This window comes from Prinia subflava (assembly GCF_021018805.1).
Source record: "Prinia subflava isolate CZ2003 ecotype Zambia chromosome W unlocalized genomic scaffold, Cam_Psub_1.2 scaffold_22_NEW, whole genome shotgun sequence".
NCBI classification, from domain to species: Eukaryota; Metazoa; Chordata; class Aves; order Passeriformes; family Cisticolidae; genus Prinia; species Prinia subflava.
The window spans coordinates 5,673,184-5,698,098 of record NW_026960606.1 but is presented as its reverse complement, the minus strand read 5'-3'; the positions used below and the strand labels follow the sequence as shown (position 1 = coordinate 5,698,098).

The following is a 24,915-nucleotide window of genomic DNA, read 5'->3' as shown; positions in this document are numbered from 1 at the left end:
GGGGAATAAGGAGGGTTATTTATGAACTCGGAGTGGTAAGCGAAGTCCATCTCGTTTTTCCTAACCCGATCATCTGGTGGGTGCCAAGGACACTCAGGACACACAGGGGAAGTGTTGCAGCCCCCTTTGCTCGTGGTCCTGGACTAGAAGTGCACAGCGACAGGTATGGGGTCAGGAACCAATGGTCTGAGGGCACAGGGGCAGTACAAAGGCAGGGCAAGGGGCAACAAACCTAAGGGGAGGGATGAGGGATGAACAATTGGGGTGGGCTGGGTTAAGTGGCCAATGGGGGCGCAATCTAAGATAGATTTGCAGTAGTTCTGCACAGCACCATGGTGGAAGTCCTCTATCAACCTAGGCAAGGAAACTATGGTACATTCTTCCAGGGACAAGCCTGGAAGTTTCCCTGAGGGGATTTTTAGGGTTCCCACATTGGACTTTCATTTTTCAGAGTCCAAAATTTCTTGCTAAAGACACCATTCTTCTTGCTTTCAGGGGAAAAAAAATCCTTCTTTACTTCTTAAACAAGATACCCAGAAAAAAAGACAAGGAATGGGGTGACAGTTGGTCCAAAGACCCTTCGTTTGCCTCCTGATCGCTGCAGAAGGACAGAGGGGGAAAAGGGGCTGAGACCATAGCCAGAGTCCTGCAGGTGTGCTCACTGGTCCATGGGAAGAACAATGTACCCGTCATGGGCGACTGGGCTGTGTTTGCTCCGAACTAACTGTGCTGTACCTACAGCAAAGACCAGCCTTTCTTGCCCCTCATTGTGCAAGAAGAATGCACCTCAGACTTACACAGAGAAGGATCTGTTCACACACACACAAGATCACAGCTGTGCTTCCCGTGACACCTGCTGCTCCAAGAGATTATTCCATTTACAAGAAATTTCAGTTGAGGAACATCAGGCTGGTAAATTTATTATGCAAGAGTTTTTATTTAATGCATAAATCAACTTGTATTCACCAAGGAAAGTCTCAGGGTTGTAGTTTTCCTGAGATTCTCCTTGGGGTTCCTGTTCCCCAAGGTAATAAGGGTCTCCCAAGGTTGCTGTTCCCTAGGAGTTTCCCCTGGGTTGCTGTTCCCAGAGGTAATAAGGTTTTCAGTCTTCTCTTTGCCCTAAGTGTTACACACCAGAGGTAGAGACGACAAACTGAGTCCGCCGGTGCACATTTCCAAGGTTGTTTATTCTTCATTATCTCAGTCCTTTTTCAGCTCTGCCAAACACTTCCCTGGCAGGGTACCTTATCTTAGTTCTTTCTCAGCTCTGCAAGGTGTCTCCGCAGAGCAGGACACGCGGCAGACTGGGCGGATCAGAGAGCCCCGTACCTTATGTACGGTCCCCTTGACCCAACCACTGTCCGAGATGTATTTTTTATTTACAAAATTTTACCAATACCTACAACCTATGCTAACATGTCAGTTCTACTCTAAGCCAGTCTCTAAAACCCAACTCAGCACAAGATGGGGGACGAGAACAAGAACAAGGAAGACAGGGGCCACTCCCCAATTCCTCCATCTTGTCTCTTCAGCCCCATATGCTAAGAATCCTAATTTCTATATTTATATTCTATAATAAACTATCCACTACTTATTTCAAATTCTTAGGATTTGTGATTCTTCCTGCATGTGAGTGTTCACTCCCATGGACAGGGATCAGAGGCAGTGTCCTCCTGGGACCTGTGTGGGTCTAACTGACCCCCCTGTACAGATCCCAGACCCCCCTGTCCGGTCTCCAAACCCTCCAGGGTGGCCAGAGGGATGTTCTAGACTCCGACATCTCCCCCTCCTCTTTGTAGTAAAAATGCTTCTCTGACAACTCTGTTCCTGGCCCGCCGTATGCATTGAAGCAAACACGGCACATACATCAGAAGAATCACAAACTTCAACAGGAAATACACACATACTCTCAAAAGTTCCCTCTACCAAGATAAAAGGTTAAACACATTGAACATTCCATCCATTCAAGGCTCAGTTCTTATAATAAGTTGGTTCACAGCCTTTTTCCAGTTGTCTTATGTTCTCATGATATTCCTTCAAACTTATTTACTTGTGTCTCAGCATCAGCAATGAATAATCAATTGCTGTTCTGTTTTTGTTTCACACTGTCAATATCAGTTAACAAATCATTCAGTGTAAGAGAAGTGGCATGGGCATACTTGTTCTGACAACAGCCCTTTTGATCCAATAGTATTAAAATCATCCCTGATACTGTCTGCATTACCATCACAACTTGGATCATATTGTTCAACAGATCTTTCCTCTCTTGCTCTTTTATCAATGTCATGCTGGGTGTTAACATGTGTTAACAAAGAACATTTCTTGTTGCTGCATGGACCATCCTTGACACCTGCAAGGAGCACAGACTGAATCCTGTCTTCACAAATGAAAAGGATTCCTTTCGGGAATAACACTGAAACCTGACTTGCTAGTTTATCTGACATCTCAGTGTAGTTACACTAAGGTGATGCACTTTTACAAATCATATGATTTGGAGTGACGTCTACGATATTATCTTTTTTGTGTCACTCCAGGAAAGACCAAATTTTCTGCAAAAATTCTCTTTTGCTGAACCAAAGGTTTTCATTTTCGAGGTTCACAAAGAACCATAGAAAAGAATTTCATTTGAACATCCCATTTGCCCACTAGGTTGAAAATGAACTGTGAAATTGCTGGAGGGATGTTCTCTGGGATCGACTACTTGTTCAATCACCTGCCTACTAACAAACTCATAAAACATGATGAAAAGAATTTCCCTGATCTTGAGTATGTCAAATGAAAGATGCTCAGCTCTGATACATTGGTCAGTTTCCCAACCATTCTTCCTTGACTGAATCATGGGCGAAACTACCCCACTGCCCAAGATAATCGGTGAGAACACAATGCACAAGTATAACACTTGATTGAACTGCTTGTTCAAAGGCCTCACTCTCTGTGGGAATCTCTGAAATGCAACACCACTCAAGTCCCAGAGAAATCCCAAGTCCCAGAATCTTTTGCATTCCGAACGAAGAAATGTCCGCAGTCTTGACAGCCACGTCTGTGTGCCTGCTTTTCCATTTCTGGACCAACGCCTGATGTCGTTGACTTTGGCAGAGGTTCTCATGCCTTGCTGATGCTCATTTTCAGCTCCTGTGAAAACACAAGCACAATCCCTGCCCCAAACCTTAAATTTAAATGATTTTCCAATCCATCCTGTCTCTGGGTTTCTGCTCAAGACTAAAGGATTCTCTTCACGTTTCTCTTCCCGTTCCACTTGCTGCTCGGTGAAGTGGACTCTACAAAAGAACTTATCAAAAGTTTAAAACACTATTTTTTCCTCAACATTCTGCTTAAATTTACACTCAGCATTCCTCCCCTCTCCTTTTGCATCATGGAGGTTATTTCAATTTTTTGGAGATATAAAACATAACATGAGTACTATAAAGCATGACAAAAGAATTCTATAAAGAAATGCTCAACACAAAGGAAAAATTTGGCATACCAATGAAAATGAAATGTGATTATCAAATCATTTGTGCCATCACCTCAGAGACTGCAAACTGCTGAAACACTTTCCTTCAGTGCAGACCCCGATGTTCTTTCCCGGGCAAGACATCAGGTCTCACGACAAAGTTGATTCAGCTGTTATATTAATAAGATCAAATTGCCAAGTCAAAATAACTTGCATATTATTTTTTGGAGCAGAAATCTCTGGGCTTTGTTGGCAAACAGCATCCGTCCAAGTTAAAATCAGAGTTTGGCCAGAACTCAAACTTCAAGTTGGAGTGATGCTCTTTAGCACATTCTCCAAATAAATCCTCTAACAACAATGAGCATCAAATGCCCCAAATACAACAAACTGTCATAACGTTTTTACATAAAAGAAACATTTAAAATTTAAGATGAAAAATTGATCAGATCACTCAGGAGCTTGTCTTTCCTGGAACTTTTCTTGAAAACAGTTGAATACCAATTGGAACAATCACAGGATCAACAGCTGATGGAAAAATCATCAATGATGCTTCAGGTATCTCTCTCCAAGACCTTCTGAAAAACACTTAAAGATTTAACAAACTGAAATGCAATGTCTCTACTCACACAAGAGGTACCAAAGCAAGCCCAAAATCTCATTTCAAGTGAAATGCATAACACAGTTAAAAATTCAAATGAAACTTCAAAAGGACATGCTAAAACATTGCATAAAACATACAAGATTGATTAGAAAAGAGACAAATTATATACTTAAAATGAAACTTAAGAAAAAATTCTGACTTGCACTTAATAATACAACTACATTTTTCAACAACAGCATTTACGAAATACTTAAATGGTTAAAAAACAAATAGAAAAGATTCAAAATTACAAATGCCTTTCGAAAAATCCTATAAATAAATGACAAAGCATAAAAGCTTAACTGTAATATTAAGTTACAAGTACTATCAATTTTTATATATGTTTCCATATTAGATAATGAATGTATCAATACTTAACATGTTAAATTGCATTTCAAAACTCTCATACACTTATTAATTTAAAATGAAACACAAAAGACTGAAACAATTCATAACCAACAATAAAATCAGGGATCTAACAAATTGTATTTTCTCCTCAAATCTTATTTATCAATGTTCCATCATCATCATTTCAGTTGAAGCTGTTTCTTTGTTGAAGAAAAATAACTAAACTCTGCAAATTAAACAAACATACCTTCTATAAATTGTAAATCACCTTTTAAATCAACAAAGACTTGAATTCAACATAAATAAAGCTTGATAAAAATCTACAACTTGCAGTGACCTTATAAAATCCATATATAATAAATCAATAAAATATAAATTAATTACTAATTAAACTTCATGAAACTCAAATACAAACTTAATTTAAACTCTTCAGGGCCCAAACTTGAAATAAATTTTAGAATTATATATTTAACAATATGTAACTTAAACTCGAACCAAACCACACAAAAATTTCAACAACAGTAAAATGTGGAAACATAACTCAGATTAACAAATAATGATTAACTCTGGCTAAAAGCTCATCTTCATTTCATTTTCTATTTTTCTTCTTTATGATAGGATGTCCCTTTCTCACATTTTGTGTTTCTCACACAATGATGGATTGCTCCACAACAAAGGGACAAATGATTGTATTTTCTTCTTCTGATCTTTTCTTACAATGTCCACATGCTGTTCTGTTGAATCACTTGTTGAAGTGCTGTGAGAATTCCTTCATCCCGGGCTTGGAGGATCCTTTCAAGCTGGTTTCTTCAGATGCCTGCCTGCACTGATGTGCCGTGCTGAGGTGTGTCCACTTCACTGCATGCCTTCACCATCTCTGCCTTCACCATCTCTGCCTTCACCGTCTCTGCCTGAGACGATCGACCAGGCATTGCATTGATGATGCATCTGCATTCTGCGTTGGCATTTCCAAACGCAAGGAATTGAAGCAGGTGTAGCTTTGCTATTTCATTGTTCACTTGCCTGTTCATTGTCTTGGTGAGGCAACCAGGGAATGACATGAAAGACTCTGAAGGTCCTTGCTGGATTATTATATATGTATATGTATATATTATATATGTACGGATGTTTTCAGGTGTTTCAATGGATGGAACTTGCAAAATTGTTTTTTGTGGTGTACTTCTGATGTCTGCCTGCACCTGTTGTGGCAAATCCCTGGCTTGAATTTTGGCTCTGTTATGTGGTATGTCCCCTGCCACCTGCAACATGGTGAGGGTTGCATTCACTCCCTGCTATTTGTTCCTTAGTTCATCGAGGGCTTTCCTCCATTTAGCATTCCTTCAAAAACTGTTTGAAGTACAGAAATTTCAAACCCTTTTCTCGCTTGACTTTCTTTCAGTCTCTGAGCACATCGTGATACAATTGCCCCTATCTTGAGTTTTCATCCTGTAGATCATAAGTCATTGGTAACACAATACTTTCCATGCTTCACTATATCACAGTTTTTCTCTTTCAGTGTTTTCTTTTTGATTTCTTTGCAGTCTGTTATAACTCTTTCATCCTGTGGATTTGCAGGAATGTGGTTCAATTGCTCTTACCATGATGCTCTTTCTTCTATTTTGGAGCTTGCTAACATTTCTAACTTTTCTCCCTCTCCTGGATGAGGAGTGGATATTGTAAATCATTTTCCCCCTCCTCTATGAGGACTGGGGTATTACTTTTTCTGTGTGCTGCACATAATACCTATGTGGCACGGTGAAGGGAAATCACGGCTGAACATGCCGCTGACCCAGCAGGTAGCCTTGATGTAAATGTGTAGGAATTATTTGCAGAGGATTCAGAAAGGGTGTGACTACCTTATGCTGGAAGGGGTGATTGAGGGAAATGCATTGCTAAATTCGGATAAAATTCCAGAGCACAGTCTTTCAACTGAAGAAATAATTGCTTTTTTTTTTATATAAAAAAAAATCTTTTGAAAATAAAGATGATTGTGATTGAGTGGCAAAAGAAGCTTGGGCTACAGTCCAAAAATCATGTGGAGTTTGAACTGACTTGCTGTCACCAACGGTTAATATTTGCTGCTGCTTCTGAGCTAGCATATCTTGAACTTTGTTGTCTTCAGGAGTTAATGAAATCTTCCTTTGTTACTATTTTTGTTGTTGAAGCTGTGCAATCTGCTTAGAAATTGTTGCAATGCTTCTGTTCCACCATGCATGGTGGTGATGCTGAACCGGCTGGGTTCAGTTTCAGCTTGTCCGGCTAGCCAGGCCGTTCTGACTGAGCTGAGGGATTTGGGCTTGATAAAAAAAACATTGAGGGGTCCCTGGCATAGCCAATCCGTGCCAATGTTGTGATACAACTGGCATATTTGTGAAAAATTCTTTGCCCTGATCACTGCAGCTTTTGCGCGTTGCTGCGTGTTTCTTATAAATCTTAAATGTCATGTGTTGCCATCATGCAACATCATCTTCCCCTCTCCTTTCTGAGGATGGGGACTTATAATCTTTGTGATGCATGCTTTGAAAAGCTGCACTTTCGCAATTTTGTCACTCGCGTCGCGCCGGATGGGTGCTGCGAGCATATTTGTTGCTTAGTTTTCATTATTTCTATGCCTTGGCATTGCTGCATAATTGCTTTTAATTTTGGTTGTGCATCGGGGTTACTGCGGGACCTCCCGCTGCTTGAGCACTGCTGCTATGAGGGAATAGATAGAATGCCCGTTGCGAGGGGGTGGGGTAGGGGGACGCTGCCCAGAGGGAAATCCCACCCTGGCCCCACCTTGCCCCTGTCTGCGCCGGCATGGGGGCGTGGAACGAAACGCCGCCGGCGTGGCCATGCCCCTCCTCTGCCTGACTTGGCGTGGCAAACCCCGAAAAGACGCACTCTTCCTGCTCTCTCCCGGGGTCCGCCCCGCCCTGATCTGCGCTGGCGCTCCTTACAAATGCCGCCGGCGCCCGCGCTTCCTGCATCCCCGCAGCTTGTGCTGGAGCGGTGCCCCCAGTCCCTGCCTCGGTTTTCACCGTCCGCGACATCAGCGTGCGCCCTGCCCACGCTTCCGCATTCCCGCGTTCCCGCGCTTCCGCATTCCCGCGCTCGGTGACCGCTGCCTGTGATCCTTGTATTCTTTTCCCCTTCGTCTCTCCCTGTCCCGCTGGGGGGGGGGCGGGGGGGGGGGCAGTGCTTTGTCCTTCCGTGTTCGATGTTTGGAGGGAGGGAGCTTTGGGGACATGGAGGCGGGGTCTGTGTTGGACTCCCCACGCCTCCTTCCCGGGGAACGCGTATCATGGCGGAGGGGGAAGGGGGGGGGGAAAACGGGGCGGGGGAGAGGAGGGAACAAGCCTCCTTTTGCTCGCGCTGTGCCGCGGCACTGCCCCGTCTCCGCCTCCCTGCTGGGGAGTGCAGTGGGGTCCGCAAAAGTTCGCGTGGCGCGATCCAATCCCGGCTTCCCCGCCTCGCGATGCACGGCGGCACCGCCGGCCGCTTTCACTCCAGCTCTGAGCTGTCCGAGCACGCACAGCCACTAAACCTGCTCTGTATTCTTGGTGCAAACAGCATTTCATAAAAATCACTCAGAAACAATTCATTCTCCTCACTTTCTTGCTCTGACCGATTCAAAAGCAACTGTGAAAGTTTGCCTTCTCCTTAATGTATTTCTTCACCCTGTTTCCAAACTCTCTTCCCGGCTGTTTCCTTCCCAGTGCAGGGCGTCTGCGGGGCGCCCTCCCCCGCACGGTGTGTCCGCCCCCCGCCTTGGTGGCACGGCTGGTGTTCCGTCTGCCCTCTCCCCTCTTTCCCCTGTTGTTTTGCAGTGGGGGATGGGGGGAGCTGCGCCGCACGGCCGCGGGCCGCTCGCTTCAGTGTTCTTTTCGGGGTGCGGGGTAAGGTGCGGAGTGGGGGATGTCCAAGGAACTGTTAGAGACTGCTTCTGAGCGTCCCCTCCCTTTTCTGGCGTTGCGGTCGACATGTGGGCTCGCTTCTCAGAGGGCTGGGAATCTAATTCCTCTTTGCCTCTCTGCTGTCGTGGGAGTTTTAATTCTTCCCTGGAATTCTGTAATATGGTTTGCAGCAGTGCACTTGCCAATGCCATTAATTTGAGAGCTTTTTTTTTTTTTATCTCTCCTTATTGCATTTTGATATAGTGTTTTTTTGTTCACCTCTTTCCAAAATTCTATCTGGAACTTTAGTTCCGATTTGTGTTGTAGGATTGCGAGGCAAACCCATTATTAGAGAGCTGCTGACTCTTTCAATTGAAGCCGCAAATTATGCAGCAGTAATGCTTTGCCAAGTTAATAAGATACGTAGCTATTTCTGGAATGCATTCCCCCCGTGTTCTGGGTTTTTGACCGGTCTCACCTAGGTGCAGTCTTTCCTGGCTGTGGAACTGGAACCGGTGATGTTCCTTGCTGTCCGGCAGCTGTGGGATGACGCAGCCCTGGGCCCTGGGTCCACGTCGGTTCGGCTGAAGTTCCAAGGTCGGCGACTTGCTGAATCTGTTCTTATCTTCTAATGATGGAGTTTTTATCTTCTTCTGAGGGTCCCATCTGGGGTGCCATTTCTCAGGGTTGTAGTTTTCCTGAGATTCTCCTTGGGGTTGGTGTTCCCCAAGGTAATAAGGGTCTCCCAAGGTTGCTGTTCCCTAGGAGTTTCCCCTGGGTTGCTGTTCCCAGAGGTAATAAGGTTTTCAGTCTTCTCTTTGCCCTAAGTGTTACACACCAGAGGTAGAGACGACAAACTGAGTCCGCCGGTGCACATTTCCAAGGTTGTTTATTCTTCATTATCTCAGTCCTTTTTCAGCTCTGCCAAACACTTCCCTGGCAGGGTACCTTATCTTAGTTCTTTCTCAGCTCTGCAAGGTGTCTCCGCAGAGCAGGACACGCGGCGGACTGGGCGGATCAGAGAGCCCCGTACCTTATGTACGGTCCCCTTGACCCAACCACTGTCCGAGACGTATTTTTTATTTACAAAATTTTACCAATACCTACAACCTATGCTAACATGTCAGTTCTACTCTAAACCAATCTCTAAAACCCAACTCAGCACAAGATGGGGGACGAGAACAAGAACAAGGAAGACAGGGGCCACTCCCCAATTCCTCCATCTTGTCTCTTCAGCCCCATATGCTAAGAATCCTAATTTCTATATTTATATTCTATAATAAACTATCCACTACTTATTTCAAATTCTTAGGATTTGTGATTCTTCCTGCATGTGAGTGTTCACTCCCATGGACAGGGATCAGAGGCAGTGTCCTCCTGGGACCTGTGTGGGTCTAACTGACCCCCCTGTACAGATCCCAGACCCCCCTGTCCGGTCTCCAAACCCTCCAGGGTGGCCAGAGGGATGTTCTAGACTCCGACAGGAAAGGAATGTGGTGTTGTCCTTTTAAATAAGCAGTAAAAACCCTAAAAGAAGTCACTACAATAAAAATATCGTGCAAATCCTCTCTAGCATGAACCTGTTTCACCTGCCCCATGGCTATTTCAGTGTCTATTCATTCCTATTTATTTTTTAAAGACAATTACTTTATCCTTCTAGCTGTTCAAACACGGGGTTGGGACACTTGTGAGAAAGAAACAGGAATTATCAAGAGAAATGTAGCAGAAGAAAATCCTAAATCTGCTGCTGTGTTTTATTTTCTCCTGTTTCAGTAATGCTGATGGTGACAGGGAATTGAAACAGTGAGGGAAGTGTGGAGGGAAACCTTGGAAGGACCCAAAATGAAAGAGGGCTCCTGTCTGACAGCCTTTTGGCATGGGAAGGAGCTGAGGAATGAAGAGGTTCTCAGAAATATGATTTTTAGAAAATAAAGGACAAATGCCGAGTAAAGCAGTGCCAGAAGTCAAAAGTTGAGTCGTCATTTTGGTAAGAGCTACACAGTGTAAAAGGGAAAAATAAGATGCAAGTTGAAACACCAAATATTTTTCTTTCTGCTGTCTGGTTCTCTCGCTCCAGTTCATTCTTTTACTTTTGAAACAAACAGGCATCTTTTTACATTTATCATTCTCCTTAGAATTACTGAGTCACATGAATCAAAGCAACAAAAATTTATAAGGCAACGAGAATATGTGAATTTATAACACAAAGCTACCTAGTAAGCAACAAAGAGGAAAACTTCCTTTTTCAAAAAAGTTACAAAACGTCTGTTGTCGTGGTACTCTTCTTTCTCTATGGGGGTGCGACACATTCCCCGGGGGCCCTGTGTGTCCCAAGCAGCCACCGGCAGGTCAGTGTAAAAGATGCGAGATGGACCTAGCTTGCTGCTCCGAGATTTGTTTATTTTAAAAGCATAACATAAAACACAACCTAACTCGAAGACAGAGTAGAGGCTAAGACCTAAAATCTCTAAACTAAAAGTGAAAGCAAAAGATCTAACTAAAAGAGAAAATGAAAACAAAAAGGTGCCTCCTCAGGGCAGGACAGTGGGTTTTAAGGGACTCTCTTGGGGTCGGGTTCAGGGTAAGGATCCAATAGGGAGAAGGGAACAAGGCGGGGATTACAATACTGAAACCAATAAGGGTACACAGCAGTCTAAACAACTAATAAGGCACCAAAGCTTGGGAGACTGACAGGGAAAAGTCTGGAAGAAAAGGCAGGGTTTAGGAAGAAATGACAGCTACATAGGTGAATGCAATCTAGACAATACTAGGACTAAGTTATTAATATAGGGGACAGCAAAACAACCCATTTAATATAAAAACACATCAGAACAGTCTGTCTCCTAATGAAAATACCACAGGGTCTCCTTTTGATTCTTCACCACAGCAACTTTAGTTGTAAAAGTCAAAGATTTTGTGTGTGAAACCACTTTCCAAACACTGCAGAAAGCTCCCTGACCCTAAAGATGGACCTGATCCCACATATCCATGGCAAGAAAGGCTTCTAGTGGCCTTCACTCACACAGCCCTAGCCAGCACATCACACCAGGAGTGCTCACTTTGCATTACCTGCCCATAAATCTGATGTAACACACCAGGGATAGCCCAGGACTGGCTCAGTGTGAGAATCCCAAGGTCATTTCCCAGCTCTCCCAGCTGGGATAACTAAGTGCACTCCCAGCACACCAAGTGGACCTGCTCACCCTCTACTTTTTAGAAATACTTTAAACTCAACTACATTTCAGTACTAGTAATTTATTAGCTGTCACTTCCCTGGATGTAATTCTCACAAAAAGTCTTGAGAGTCTTATTATTTTAAAATTTAAATGACATATTCAGAGACATTCAGTGCTGTACACCTTGGATCCAAGGCAATGGAAGTCAAATGCAGTGATTAAAAAAAAACCTCAACAGAAAATCAGGTCCAGCTGTCAATACTTTTCAATAGATTTACATCAAGCCACTTCAAACTCTCATAATTCTTCAACACTTTGTTATAAATCAGATCAAAATGTATTCCTAGTCAAGTCCCCTTTTCCTATAACATTTGATGTGTCTGTTGGATGAATCTCAGACATTATTTACATAAATACTCCACAAAGTGTGAGACTAAAGGTAGAAGAATACAGAGTACACTAAAACTGCCAAATATCCTCCAGGTGGGTCACCTCTTTAGCCATGATGTTTTCTCTTGGTAGAATAGGAAACAGTTTGTTAGAAAATGTTAAATGAGAATGAACTCTTCAGGTTGTCAGATCACTTCTCTCAGCTTTTACCAGACTATAAATGGGTTTGTATAAACTGATTTGGATTCTGGGGTGGTGAAGAGAAAAAGATTTCCAATGCCAGGCCACACTGTGGGGTTCATCTGATTTCCCAGACTGATTTAGAGGGAAGCTCTGGTGAGAGTTTGTGAGGCCTTAGAAGAATGTTTTATCATTCTGACTTAGTTCCTGCAGCCAGAATCCCCAGAATTGACTGGCTTTGTGTTATGATTTTTTAATGAAACCAATGAGAATCTGCAGAAAACAAGTGAGAACTGTTTTGTTGTCCAGTAAAACTAATTTAGGGGAGAAAAATCCAAAACCTGACCCAAATCACATTTGTTCACTGCAAGCAACAGAGCTGGGGGAGGAATGATGTTCCTGGCACCACTTCCAGGTGCACGTCCACCGCAGATTTGCATCTGTCATATGCCAGTGAAACAGCAAATGAGGATTGTGTATATTTATCTGAGATATCTCTGTGGTACCATAAAGGCACAGCTTGAGAAGGAGCATCTTTTTAAATCATGAGAGGGTTTGTTTATTCTGTTTATTCTTGTGTAAAGAAGAGTGTCTCATTCTATCCCTACCTCAGCAGTCATTGTAGTAAAAGCATATCCTAAAATATTCCTTGCATCTCTGTAGGTTTCTTGAAATAAGAGGATTCTTTAGTACAAGGCAATATATTCTTTGGAAATGAAATCAGCTTTAGATATGAGATAGTGGGGCCTGCTGGGATGAGTTTCATCAGTTCAGGATCCCATTTATTTCTCCTGAAATATGATGCCACCAGGTACTTCACCTGCTCCTTGCATGTTGATAAACTGTTTAGCATTGCATGTGTAGGCAGGAAAATTTACTATTTCTGGTGGTAGGAAAATAGGAGGCAGCAAGCAGCATGTTCAACTAACAGCAGCTCCTTTGTGAAATCTCAGTATCTTCTAAATGCAGGGCCTTTGATGTATCAAAATTACATGTTGAGCAGGTGATCTTTCTGGGCTTCAGTTCAAAAAGCATCTTCAAATAAATTAGTACGTATTTCTGCTAATATAATTAAGACAAAAGAGATGCAAAGTTATCCCTACTGCAGCCTTGAAATTCTTTTTCCATTCCATTTTGGCAAAATCCCCACTTCCATCTGGTAGGAGACTGGGCTTAGAGAATAAAGAGAGCTTATTTTACATGCACATCTGATGCGAGGGCCAGAGACGCCTGGCTAGCTCTCACACCCTGGCACACAAGCCTGGAGTGGCCGCTCTCTGCCGTTTCTCAGGCTTGGGTAGTGGTGGAGCAGCGCTGCCGATATCGTGGCAGGGCAGCTGTTCTCAATGGCTCTCAGTTCTGGCATGCCTCGGATCGGAGCAAAGGACAGAGAGAGGGTTTCTCGAGTGCTTCTCAGAGATTAATTCCCCAAGGGGTACCACGGCGAAATCCCAAAAAGCCCGCCCTTACAGTCTCTTCTGAATGGGGGAGGAACAGGGGGAAGATACAGATTTCCAGCCAATCAGGGATACAGTGGGGAGGGGAGTGGGGAGAGACCCATGATCTAACAGCCTATAGGGAAGGCAAGGGGAGTGGAAAAGATCACATGGGCCAACGGGGCATCGAGGAAAAGGGGAATTCCAGGGAGGGGTATAGGACTGACTGGGATTTCTCTGGAACAAGGGGTAGGGATAAGGGAGGATTGACATTAGGAGAATAATGTAACAGGTGTGTCTGAGGGGGGTGAATGACAACTGGACAAGGGAGGGGAAAACCTGGGGTAAAACCAAACATTTCAGGGGGTAACAGGAACAAACCATCGGGAGAATAACTTAACAATAATGTAACAATAACTCAACAAAAACACACCACCACACACATCTGTGGAGGCAAGCAAATAGTTCTTCAGCTCAGGTGGATAAATTGTCAACTTTCGTGTCTGACAGATCATTTAATGCACAGTGAAACAACCACTGTGGCTATTCCTTGCTGCTATATACATCAGCAAATGCTGTCTTTGGCAGAGGAGCAGTGAAGAAACACACACTGTGGGCAGAGGCCCATAGTGCATTAAAAAGAAATCTGTGTCCTCCTAGATTTAAGGAAACAACTGTATCTACATGATTTACTGTAATTTACCTGATCTTTGCAAGTTCTATCTTAATAAAGCTCATATAATAACAGATGTATATCTATTCTTTTTCATGCTCTAAGAGCCCATTTAGCTGTTGAATGAAGGGTGTGGCAGTGTGGATTTAAGTTTACATAAAGTTTATAGAATTCTGTTTGTAGAATGGTTCGTTCTCTGTACCCCATTGTTCTTCCCAGTTGGTATGCTCCTGAAATCTCCCTAGTTATGTAACCATCAGTTATCTGTCAATTCTATGTGAATCCCCTCCCCAAGTTTACCGATTGGTTTCTGTAATGTCACCCCATGTTCTTACCACCTCTTTGGTTGAAGCCCATTGGTTGTAACCTCCTTACCACGCCCCATGTCACTCCTGTATAAAACATCATGTCACAAGAGCCTAGGGGGTGCAGTCTGAGGATTCGGCAGGTGGTAAGGAGGTCCCATGTGACCCCCAAATAAACCTTCTGTTAGTTTACTCGACTGGCTCCTCCCTTTGTTTCTCTCCGTCGTTGTCAGCGCTTCTCCACCGCCTCACATAGCCTCTCAGGACAAGAACTCACAGGGATCAGCCGGCTTGTGTGACTCGCCTGGCTGTACCTTTTTAGCCTGCTGCGGTGCCTGAGCTAGCCTGGGCAGGCAGAGAGACTGAGTTCTCTAAAGGCACCGCGACAGAAGGGCAGAGCACTTAGAGGAGCAGTCACTGATGACAGACTATTGTTAAAAAGCCATCATATATTCAGATCCATATGGTGCTATCCTGGGAGCAGTGTGTTACAAACTAATGAAAGTACTGCAGAGGCAGGGAAACCAGCTCAGGCAATATTTAAAAAATGGCCATTTGTTTTATATACAGAAGAATCATGTTGTTTTATGTCATGAAAAACACTTTTAAAAACACCATTTAGCAAAATGATCGTGATTCCAAAAGGCTGCAGTCACGTTCAGATTCATATTAGTAATTGCCTAAATATTCCATAAATAATTATTACAAAAATAACTGCTAGACAATGCTCAGACATTTCTGAAAGGTGAAAATAAGCCTGAAATGTGTTTTCACATTTCTAAAATGTAAGGCAATAATAAAAGTGATATAAATATGGCGATAGTCATATTATTAGGACAGCAAATACATAAAAAATATTCTGACTGGTTATAATAATTTAAAGTATGTTAGGTCATGTTAAATACTACTCAACTTTTTAACTTCCTTAGCCCCTCCAGGTGCAGCATTAGGAAGTTGTCATGGGTTGGCACTGGCCAGATGTTAATGCACCCATTAATATATGTTTTTTCTCTAACAACTCGTGTGGGATGTGATCAGGAACAGAGCAGAGTAGGCTTAAATCTTGAAAACAAAAAAAACACCAAAACTTTATTACATTACATAAAAACAGCGACAGAAAAACTCTTAAACACACACACAGACAGAAATAAAAACTTCCAAGGACATTTTTTCTCTTCTCCCAGTTTCCATCCCCCACACATTACTCTTCACAGACCAAACCTTTGGGTTTTAGATCAAACAATCACCACTCAAAAAAAAACAAACCAATCTTCAGTTCAGCAAGGGAGAGAGGAGTCTCTCTGGCACCACAGACTGTTCTCCAGAACACACAGGTCTGTGGGATTGCATTTTATGGAAATGGTTTGTTCTGGCTCACCCCTGGGAAATGTACGGTTTATCCCAAGTCTGTATCCTCCCTGCAGTATCCTGTATCTGTAACCTCATTGGCTGGAGAATGTTACCGCGCCCCTTTGAACCTCTGTGATAAGAATGCTAAGGCAGAAGGCTCTGCCCCTCTTGCCCCTCTCCTCCTGGAGGCCTCCTGATGCTCCCTTTCCCTCTCCTCCCTTCCCCCCCCCCCCCCCTTTCCCCTTCCCCTCTCCCTCAGTGAATAAACCCTCACCTCATCAGCACCCCACCGGCATCTGAGTCTCCTTGCCTGCCAGCTCGGGAACACCACGATACCATAAGACCCCGGGGGTCTCCGGGGGGCACTCCCCGGGGACCCCCCATAAATTTAAACAACAACACAGGTCTACTCCTTATGTGTTCCCATGTCACCCGTGGCACCGCCCGGAGAAGTCTGCCAGGGTGACTCTCTTTTTCCTATGTCCAGCGCTCTCACCGCTGTCCAAAGGCTGAAAACTGCATACAGGGCTCTTTTAAGGATGCTTGCGTGCCGAGCTCTCCCCTTTTTACCCAGGGGCCGAGGTTCCAGGAGCAGGTCTGCCCTGAGGGCAGAGGGCGCCACCTCACCCTCCCCCTCTCTTCTCTGCTCGCTTCACTCTTCAAGTGCCAGTCACTGTAGCAAAAGCAAGGGCAGCTGTATCTACCCAAAAATGCAGTTTATGTTCAAAAGAGACTCAAGTTCAGTCCATGGTTGACATTATGCAAGAAAAGTCTAGCTCCAAAAGCTACTCCTCTCATTCTTTGCCCATCAAGTTCCTTCCAATCGTGCTTTATCACCTCGGTCCCAGGCCGCTTCCTTCTCCTTATTTCCAAAATCACCAGTTATGAAAATCAATGTCTAAGAAAAGTTTCTTTCTGCCAAGCAAGGGTTAACAGCTTCTATCTCCCAGCAGGGTGCAGGCTCAGGCACTCCTAAGCTGGGCAACCCCCACGTGGCTGGGCACCTTCTCCCGGAGTTTGGGGGGAAGAGGGGGGGTGAGCACACACAGAAGGCACTTCCACAGTTTTCCACCCCTCCATCCTGGACGGGGCAGCTCAGTTCCAGTCCTGTCCACTCTCTTCTCCCCCCGGGGGCTCCGGCTTACCTGAGCCCGACCACGTGTTTTCCCCTCCCCCACCCAGCCTCGTGGCTGGGCAGGGGAAGGAGACCTGAGACGTCTCTCTGCTGAAACTGGGATCTGAAAAGAGGCCGAACCCCCTTGGGGTCCTGCTTTTAACTCTTTGTGTCCTCAGAGGCGTGTCCAAACCTCCGAGTGACCAATCCAGGTGCCAGCAGAAAAGCTGATTACTGATTGGACTGTCCACATCCCCCTGGAAAAAATTCACCTCCCCCCCAACCACGACAGAAGTAATCACAGCAGATATGAGTCCATTCTCTTTTGCTGCTTTTTCTGTGCTGTTGGCAGGCAGGAGAATGAATTCCACCTGGATTTGTGCAAAGCATTTGCCATCCTCCCTCTTGGCATCCTTGTCTCTAAAGTGAGCAGGCACAGAGACCCAGCAAGGGGCCCTGGCAGCCCAGAAAGCCAAAGGATCCTGAGGGGCATCAAGAGCAGAGTGAGCAGCAGGGTGAGGGAGGGGATATTTGCCTCTGCTTTTTTCTCTCTGCTCTGCTCTCATGAGACCCCACCTGGAGCCCTGTCCAGCCCTGAGGACATGGATGGAGCAGGTCTGGAGAATGTCACAAAGGTGCTCTAAGGGTTGCAGCACCTCTGCTCTGGGAGAGCTGGGGGTATACACCTGCAGAAGAGAAAGTGCTGGGGAGATCCTTTTCCGGGGCCTCAAGGGGTTCCAAGACAGCTGGAGAGGGACTTGGGAAAAGGGATGGAGTGACAGGACACAGGGAATGGCTTTAAACTGACAGAGGGTAGGGTTGGATGGGATATTGGGAAGGAATTGTTCCCTGTGAGGGTGGGGAGACCCTGGCACAGGGTGCCCAGAGAAGCTGTGACTGCCCCTGGATCCCTGGAATTGCCCAAGGCGAGGCTGGATGGGGTTTGGAGCAACCTGGGATGGTGGAAGGTTTCCCTGCCGATGGCAGGGGGTGGAATGGGATGAGCTTTAAGGTCTCTTCCATCCCAAACCATTCTATGGTAATTTTAAGCATTTTTATAAATCACTTCAAAAATGTGGGTTTTTTCCTAGCTCCAAGTTTTCCCAGCCATAAGCACTTATTCCTCTCAGTGAAGAGAAGCAATCTTGGAGAAAACACAGCAAAATGTGAGCCCAGCTTTGAAAAGCTTTTTTTTTCCTGGCATTTGTTTGAATGGTAATATTTAATTGATGAATCCCAGGGTGTGTGTTTGAATGACTTTCAGCTCCCCAGTGCCTCAATCAGTACACTGCAGACACACAAACTACAGGTGGGCTTCCTCACACTGCTCTGCTGATGGAGCTTCCCTCTTCATCCTAAATGACCACCCGAGATGAATGTGATAGATATTTTTATCTGTGAGCTTATGTAGTCTTTGGCCTTTTCTGAGGCAGTCTCCTCCCTATGCATCACACACAAACAGCAAAAGTTCAATGTGTAATTTTTATTTATTTGGTTTCCCTTTTAGTGTTTTTTTTTTGGGGTTTTTTTTTTTTTTTTTTTTGCACTGATTAAGGACAGGTTCATATCTCTGCTCCAAGAAAGAGAAATTTGAAACATGAAATATACAATATAAATGTCAAAGGCTACAGATGTTTGCTGCCAAGACATATGGATGACAGAAAAAAAGCAAAATTGCATTAACACATTTTATATGTAACTCTTCCTTTTAAATATGGTCTTATTACAAAATATACAAGGGCATTTGTGTTAGATACTGAGACATATGGCTGGTACAAAAATATAAATCCATTGACAGATTTTGTATGCAATTTCCCTCTTTTCAAATGATCTCAGACCTGAAAACATGCTATCTTTCCTTTATTCCTTTCAGAGCAGTGATCAGAGGGAAAGGAAATTCATTAATACACACATTAACATCAACAGGAAGGGAATGCAATCATCAGTGTCATGGCTCAGGTGTTTTGTGAGTGCATCTGTAGGATCAAATCATATCACACTAATGTAAATTGCAATGAAGCTTTCCACTGCATTTTCCTATTAGTTGAGTGTTAAACTTGTTTTGTCACAGATCTATGAAGGGCACTGACAATAGTAAACTAACCTTCATTATCATCATCACCTTCCCCTCCCCTTTTTTTATCTTTAATCACTAATCAAGCTGTCATAGCCTATTTGCTGCAGGTTACCTGTTCTGGCAGAATGGATTCTCTGATTACAGTCAGAGTTGTACAAAAGGCATCTGACAGAAATACTAACTACTTGGGATTTTCTAGTAGAGCCTCAGGTAATGAGTCAACAGACACTCCCCACCCCCCAAAAAACAAAACCAAAAACAAAAACCAGGGAAGAAAACATTACATCCTAATTAGCTTACAGAGAACATTCTAAAAGCAAAATTATAAAAAATGTCCTTACCAGACTTCAGAGTGAAATCTCACAATTTTATGCTTAGAAAAGTATTGAATATTTCTGGCCTCGTAGACTTTGTGCTGGTTTCTATGCTTGCTTTTACTTGCTGTTGGACTACATGCTATTTAATGTAATCATAAATTAATAAAGGGAATCACATTATTTAAGGTGAGCTCTAAGTATGTAGATTCTAGAATAAAACTTGGAGGAAAAACATTAGAAAGTCCCACATTTGGAGTCATTGCTATTATATTTATATTGCAATTTAACAAAAACATGAAATCCTTCCAGAAAAGGTGTGTTCTGTGATAAAACTTTTTCCCCCCTCCAGTCTAACTTTTCATCTGCAGTCCAAAATTTCAGCTACTCTTGGTGGTAGTTCCATTTTGAATTGGTACTAAACTTGCTTCCAGTACTTAAAAAAATATCTTAGGTTTCACTTGGTGTTGTGTGAAAACTCATATCAAAGTGCCTCAGCACCCTTGAAGTTTAAATGACCTCATTTACACACATCTTGTTCTGACAGAATTCTGTATTATCATTCTGTCCCACAGGAAAAAAAGTAGCTCACAATTTTGTCACTTGTGTATATCAAATTAGCATACCAAAGGTTTACTCACAATGTGAAAACAGCCCCCAGTGTTTTTAGACCCTTCTGCTGAATGCTGAGTGTCTCCATAAATTGTTACTTGTACCTAATCATTCACCTGGCAATGAATCCACAGCTTGAAATTCTTGAGGTGCAATACCATGAGCTGTCTTGAGTGACTACCTTGGCACACGGTACGTAAGAGTGCACAAATCTAAAAATTCAGAATTCCCTTTAGTGTCAAAGAAAAATTCAGATGTCCTTAGAATGACTGAGCTAAGGAAATTCACAAGTGTTTCATGACTGCTAATCAGAGATCTGGGCTGGAAGAAGCCTGCACTGAACTGAACCAAAACATGGCTCAGAAAGGCTCAAAGAAATGCAATTTTGCAGGAATTCAGCATTACAAAATGTCATGGGTTGACATTAGACAAAATGCCAATGCACCCATGAGGGTATATTTTACCTAATGAACTCCTGTGAGATGTGGTCAAGAACAGAGCAGAGCAGGCCTAATACTTGAAACAGACAGACAATTTATTATACTACAGAACAATGGACAATAGACAAGGAAAGAAAAAAAAACCCAGCCACCCAAAAGCAGAAGAGAAAACCTCCCAAAAACACTGCTTCTCCTCCCCCCAATTCCATTCCATACATGCTCACTCAGTTGACTCCGGCACATTACCTTCATCTACTTGCTTAATCCCTCAACAACCCTGGGTTCCTAATCCAAACCATCATCCTTTAAAATTCAGACAATCCACATTCCATCCAGGACGAGAGGAGTCTCTCTCGCACCACAGACCGCCCCCCCCACAGGAAACACAGGTCCACCATCCCGTGTTCCCACGTCACCCATGGCACTGCCTGGAAGAGTCTGCCAGGGTGACACCCTCCTTTCCATGTCCGGCACTCTCACTGCCGTCCATGGACCTGCACTGCAACAGGGCTCTTTTTAAGGATGTTTTGGCCAAGTACCAAAAACCAGCCATCTTCTCATTTTGGGACTCAGGTCCCCCCCATTTACCCCTGGGGCCGGGGGCTCCACGAAGCAGGCCAAAACGTCTCTGGGTTTGAGCCAAAAACATCCACCCAAACACAGTCTTATTTATAGTCAGGAGGGTCCAGGGTCCGTCTATGGCTATCATTATGCAAGAAAAGTCCAGCTTCATAAGCCACTCCTCTTCATTCCGGCAATCGAAGGGGCTTCTTTTCATCTCACATTACCCTCTCGGTCCCAGGCTGTCCTCTCTCTTCTAAAACCACCAACTATGAGAATGCAGCGTCCAGGGATAACTCTCTTCTGCCTTAGAAAGAGTTAAAAGCTTTATCTCCCACCACCAAGGTCAGGCACAGGCGATCGCAGGCACTGCAGCTCTCACAAGCAGCTCCAGCTCGGCACCTTCTCTCTGTGGGGGGAGGAGAGAGACGGGACCGGGGGGGGGGGGAAGGGGGGGGGGGAACGGGATGGGACAGGGAGGGGGACGGAAGGCACCTCCAAAGTTCTCCCTCCACCCCTCCATTCTAGATGGAAGCTGGACCAGCTCCACTCCAGCTCCCTCTGTTCCCCACCCCAAGGCCCACCTTGCCCAGCCAGGCCCACCTTGCTCCCCTCCCCCACCCAGCCTACCCAGGCCCAGGCAGGGGAGAGGAGAAGACGCTCCCTCTCCGAAAGCAGAGCAGGAAAGAGGGAGTCCTGCTGGGAAATCCGGCTTTTAACCCCTCGTGTCCTCAGAGGCGTGTCCACCTCTTAGTGGCCAACAAAGGTGCCAATACTCAGACCCAAAAGACTGATTGGTTTGACCACTACTTCCAAAAAAACTCACTTCCCTTCAAACCACGACACTCCACCCCTCGCCCTCTGAGGACACATATTTATAAACTAACACCAACATTACATTCATACATTTATGTTATCACCTATTTCATGCTCTGCTCTTGTTCCTCTTTGATCCCATCTCACAGTTTTCATCTTACAAAATCTCGATTCCCGGTCAGGGAACCAAAAATGTCATGGGTTGACATTAGACAAAATGCCAATGCACCCATGAGGGTATATTTTACCTAATGAACTCCTGTGAGATGTGGTCAAGAACAGAGCAGAGCAGGCCTAATACTTGAAACAGACAGACAATTTATTATACTACAGAACAATGGACAATAGACAAGGAAAGAAAAAAAAACCCAGCCACCCAAAAGCAGAAGAGAAAACCTCCCAAAAACACTGCTTCTCCTCCCCCCAATTCCATTCCATACATGCTCACTCAGTTGACTCCGGCACATTACCTTCATCTACTTGCTTAATCCCTCAACAACCCTGGGTTCCTAATCCAAACCATCATCCTTTAAAATTCAGACAATCCACATTCCATCCAGGACGAGAGGAGTCTCTCTCGCACCACAGACCGCCCCCCCCACAGGAAACACAGGTCCACCATCCCGTGTTCCCACGTCACCCATGGCACTGCCTGGAAGAGTCTGCCAGGGTGACACCCTCCTTTCCATGTCCGGCACTCTCACTGCCGTCCATGGACCTGCACTGCAACAGGGCTCTTTTTAAGGATGTTTTGGCCAAGTACCAAAAACCAGCCATCTTCTCATTTTGGGACTCAGGTCCCCCCCATTTACCCCTGGGGCCGGGGGCTCCACGAAGCAGGCCAAAACGTCTCTGGGTTTGAGCCAAAAACATCCACCCAAACACAGTCTTATTTATAGTCAGGAGGGTCCAGGGTCCGTCTATGGCTATCATTATGCAAGAAAAGTCCAGCTTCATAAGCCACTCCTCTTCATTCCGGCAATCGAAGGGGCTTCTTTTCATCTCACATTACCCTCTCGGTCCCAGGCTGTCCTCTCTCTTCTAAAACCACCAACTATGAGAATGCAGCATCCAGGGATAACTCTCTTCTGCCTTAGAAAGAGTTAAAAGCTTTATCTCCCACCACCAAGGTCAGGCACAGGCGATCGCAGGCACTGCAGCTCTCACAAGCAGCTCCAGCTCGGCACCTTCTCTCTGTGGGGGGAGGAGAGAGACGGGACCGGGGGGGGGGGAAGGGGGGGGGGGAACGGGATGGGACAGGGAGGGGGACGGAAGGCACCTCCAAAGTTCTCCCTCCACCCCTCCATTCTAGATGGAAGCTGGACCAGCTCCACTCCAGCTCCCTCTGTTCCCCACCCCAAGGCCCACCTTGCCCAGCCAGGCCCACCTTGCTCCCCTCCCCCACCCGGCCTACCCAGGCCCAGGCAGGGGAGAGGAGAAGACGCTCCCTCTCCGAAAGCAGAGCAGGAAAGAGGGAGTCCTGCTGGGAAATCCGGCTTTTAACCCCTCGTGTCCTCAGAGGCGTGTCCACCTCTTAGTGGCCAACAAAGGTGCCAATACTCAGACCCAAAAGACTGATTGGTTTGACCACTACTTCCAAAAAAACTCACTTCCCTTCAAACCACGACACTAAGGATTATAGAAGGAAGGCCTGTGTGTTTGGTAGCAGGGATTTAAGGGGATCAGATGGACACAGCAGCATCCCTGGCTCCAACCTCCTCTGACAACCAGAGAACAACATCATGGCAATGCTGGGAGCAAAACTGTCTGCACACTGCTCAGGCAGCAAGCAAAACAAATGCTAGCACAGAAATGCTGCAGAAGGTGAGAAAGATTGGAAGCATTCCAAGAAATCTGAAAACACACTAGTAAGAAGTAAGAAGAGCACTAACTCTAACAGAAAAGGTTTTGTGAGTTGTGAAGGAACAATTTCCTTAACAGAGAGAAAACAGTTGAGAAAAACCACCCATGAACAACACCCAAACCTCACCATCAAATGGACCTTGGAAGGGTGAACAAATGGCCTACATTTATTTAATGTCTCAGAGGAAGTCTGGAGGAATTTCAGGTTCACAATGGCATTTATCAGCACCATCTGTGGGGGGAAATTCCCAATCTCAGAACAGCTTTCAATCACTGCAGTCAAGCTCCATCATCCAAACTAGGGCCTTCTCCAAGCAGCTTTTCATACTCTAAGCATTATGGAAAGTTCTGGAAGTTCCTTCTGGGCAGACGTTGTGTTGATATTCAAATTATATTAACAGCACAAAACCAAGAGACTAAAATTCCACAACCAGATATGATGGTTTATATTATTGAAGATGTATGAAAATCATTCTTCCCTTTTCTTGCTCTTACCAATAAATTCATGACCAGTTGGGCCAAAAAGTATCCTTAGAATATAAGAAATGCATTGGTGAATTTTCAGTGAGGTTTCTCTCAAACTTTTCACCTGCCTTCTGCAGGAAAAGGGGCGTTATCTGTTAATCTGTCAGACACAAGGTTCTAAAAGTTTCTTTAAAATTAGAGGGACAAGAGGTAGATTGAAATACCCAGCTGAAGAGAAAGCTGTATGGTCTGTGCTGTTGGAGCTGCTCTCTCTAATGGCCCTGTGTAATTGCTGCCCACTCAGCTTGGCACCAGCACCTTGTGCAGTCAGGAGCTGAAATCATCCAGGGAACAAGAGCGTGGAAAAGCTGGATGCCCCTCTGCTGAGGGGAGGGAGTAGAGAGCATAAGCCTCAGCTCATAATTAACCAATTTTCACTATATCCTACTGTTCCATTATTTTCTTCATTCTTCCCCCAGTAACAATTAGCAGAGATATTAAGTGAAGAAACATTAAGCTAAATTGACCTTACACTAATTAAAATAATCTTTTTATTAATGCACAGACTTCGGGGACAAACCCTGTATTTCAATCTAAAAATTACTGGACAAAAATATGCAAAACTGTCATAAAGGTAACTTCAGTAGTAACAATAACTTTAAGGAACATGTAGCACTAAATACAGGTCAAAGTCACATTTGAGTGAGAAGAGTTTAGCCTAAATTCTTAAAAATGTGGCAAAGCAATGTGTTGGCTATTTTACAGCAGCAATTCCAAAAACTCAAGGTCATGTGAGAATCTGCAGAAATGGTCTTTGCTTGTTCAT

The 24,915-nt window shown here is 44.5% G+C and overlaps 1 long non-coding RNA gene across 1 annotated transcript in view; it reads right to left on the bottom strand.

The window, feature by feature from the left end:
- LOC134564910 (uncharacterized) overlaps positions 1-23,190 on the bottom strand; it is a 111,240-nt gene extending 88,050 nt beyond the window's left edge. Inside the window, exons 1-2 of the long non-coding RNA XR_010083700.1 lie at positions 23,176-23,190; positions 21,768-22,955 (exon numbers count right to left, since the gene is read on the bottom strand). This is a non-coding gene — a long non-coding RNA (uncharacterized LOC134564910). The remainder of the gene's footprint in view (positions 1-21,767; positions 22,956-23,175) is intronic.
- Positions 23,191-24,915: the final 1,725 nt, after the last annotated feature.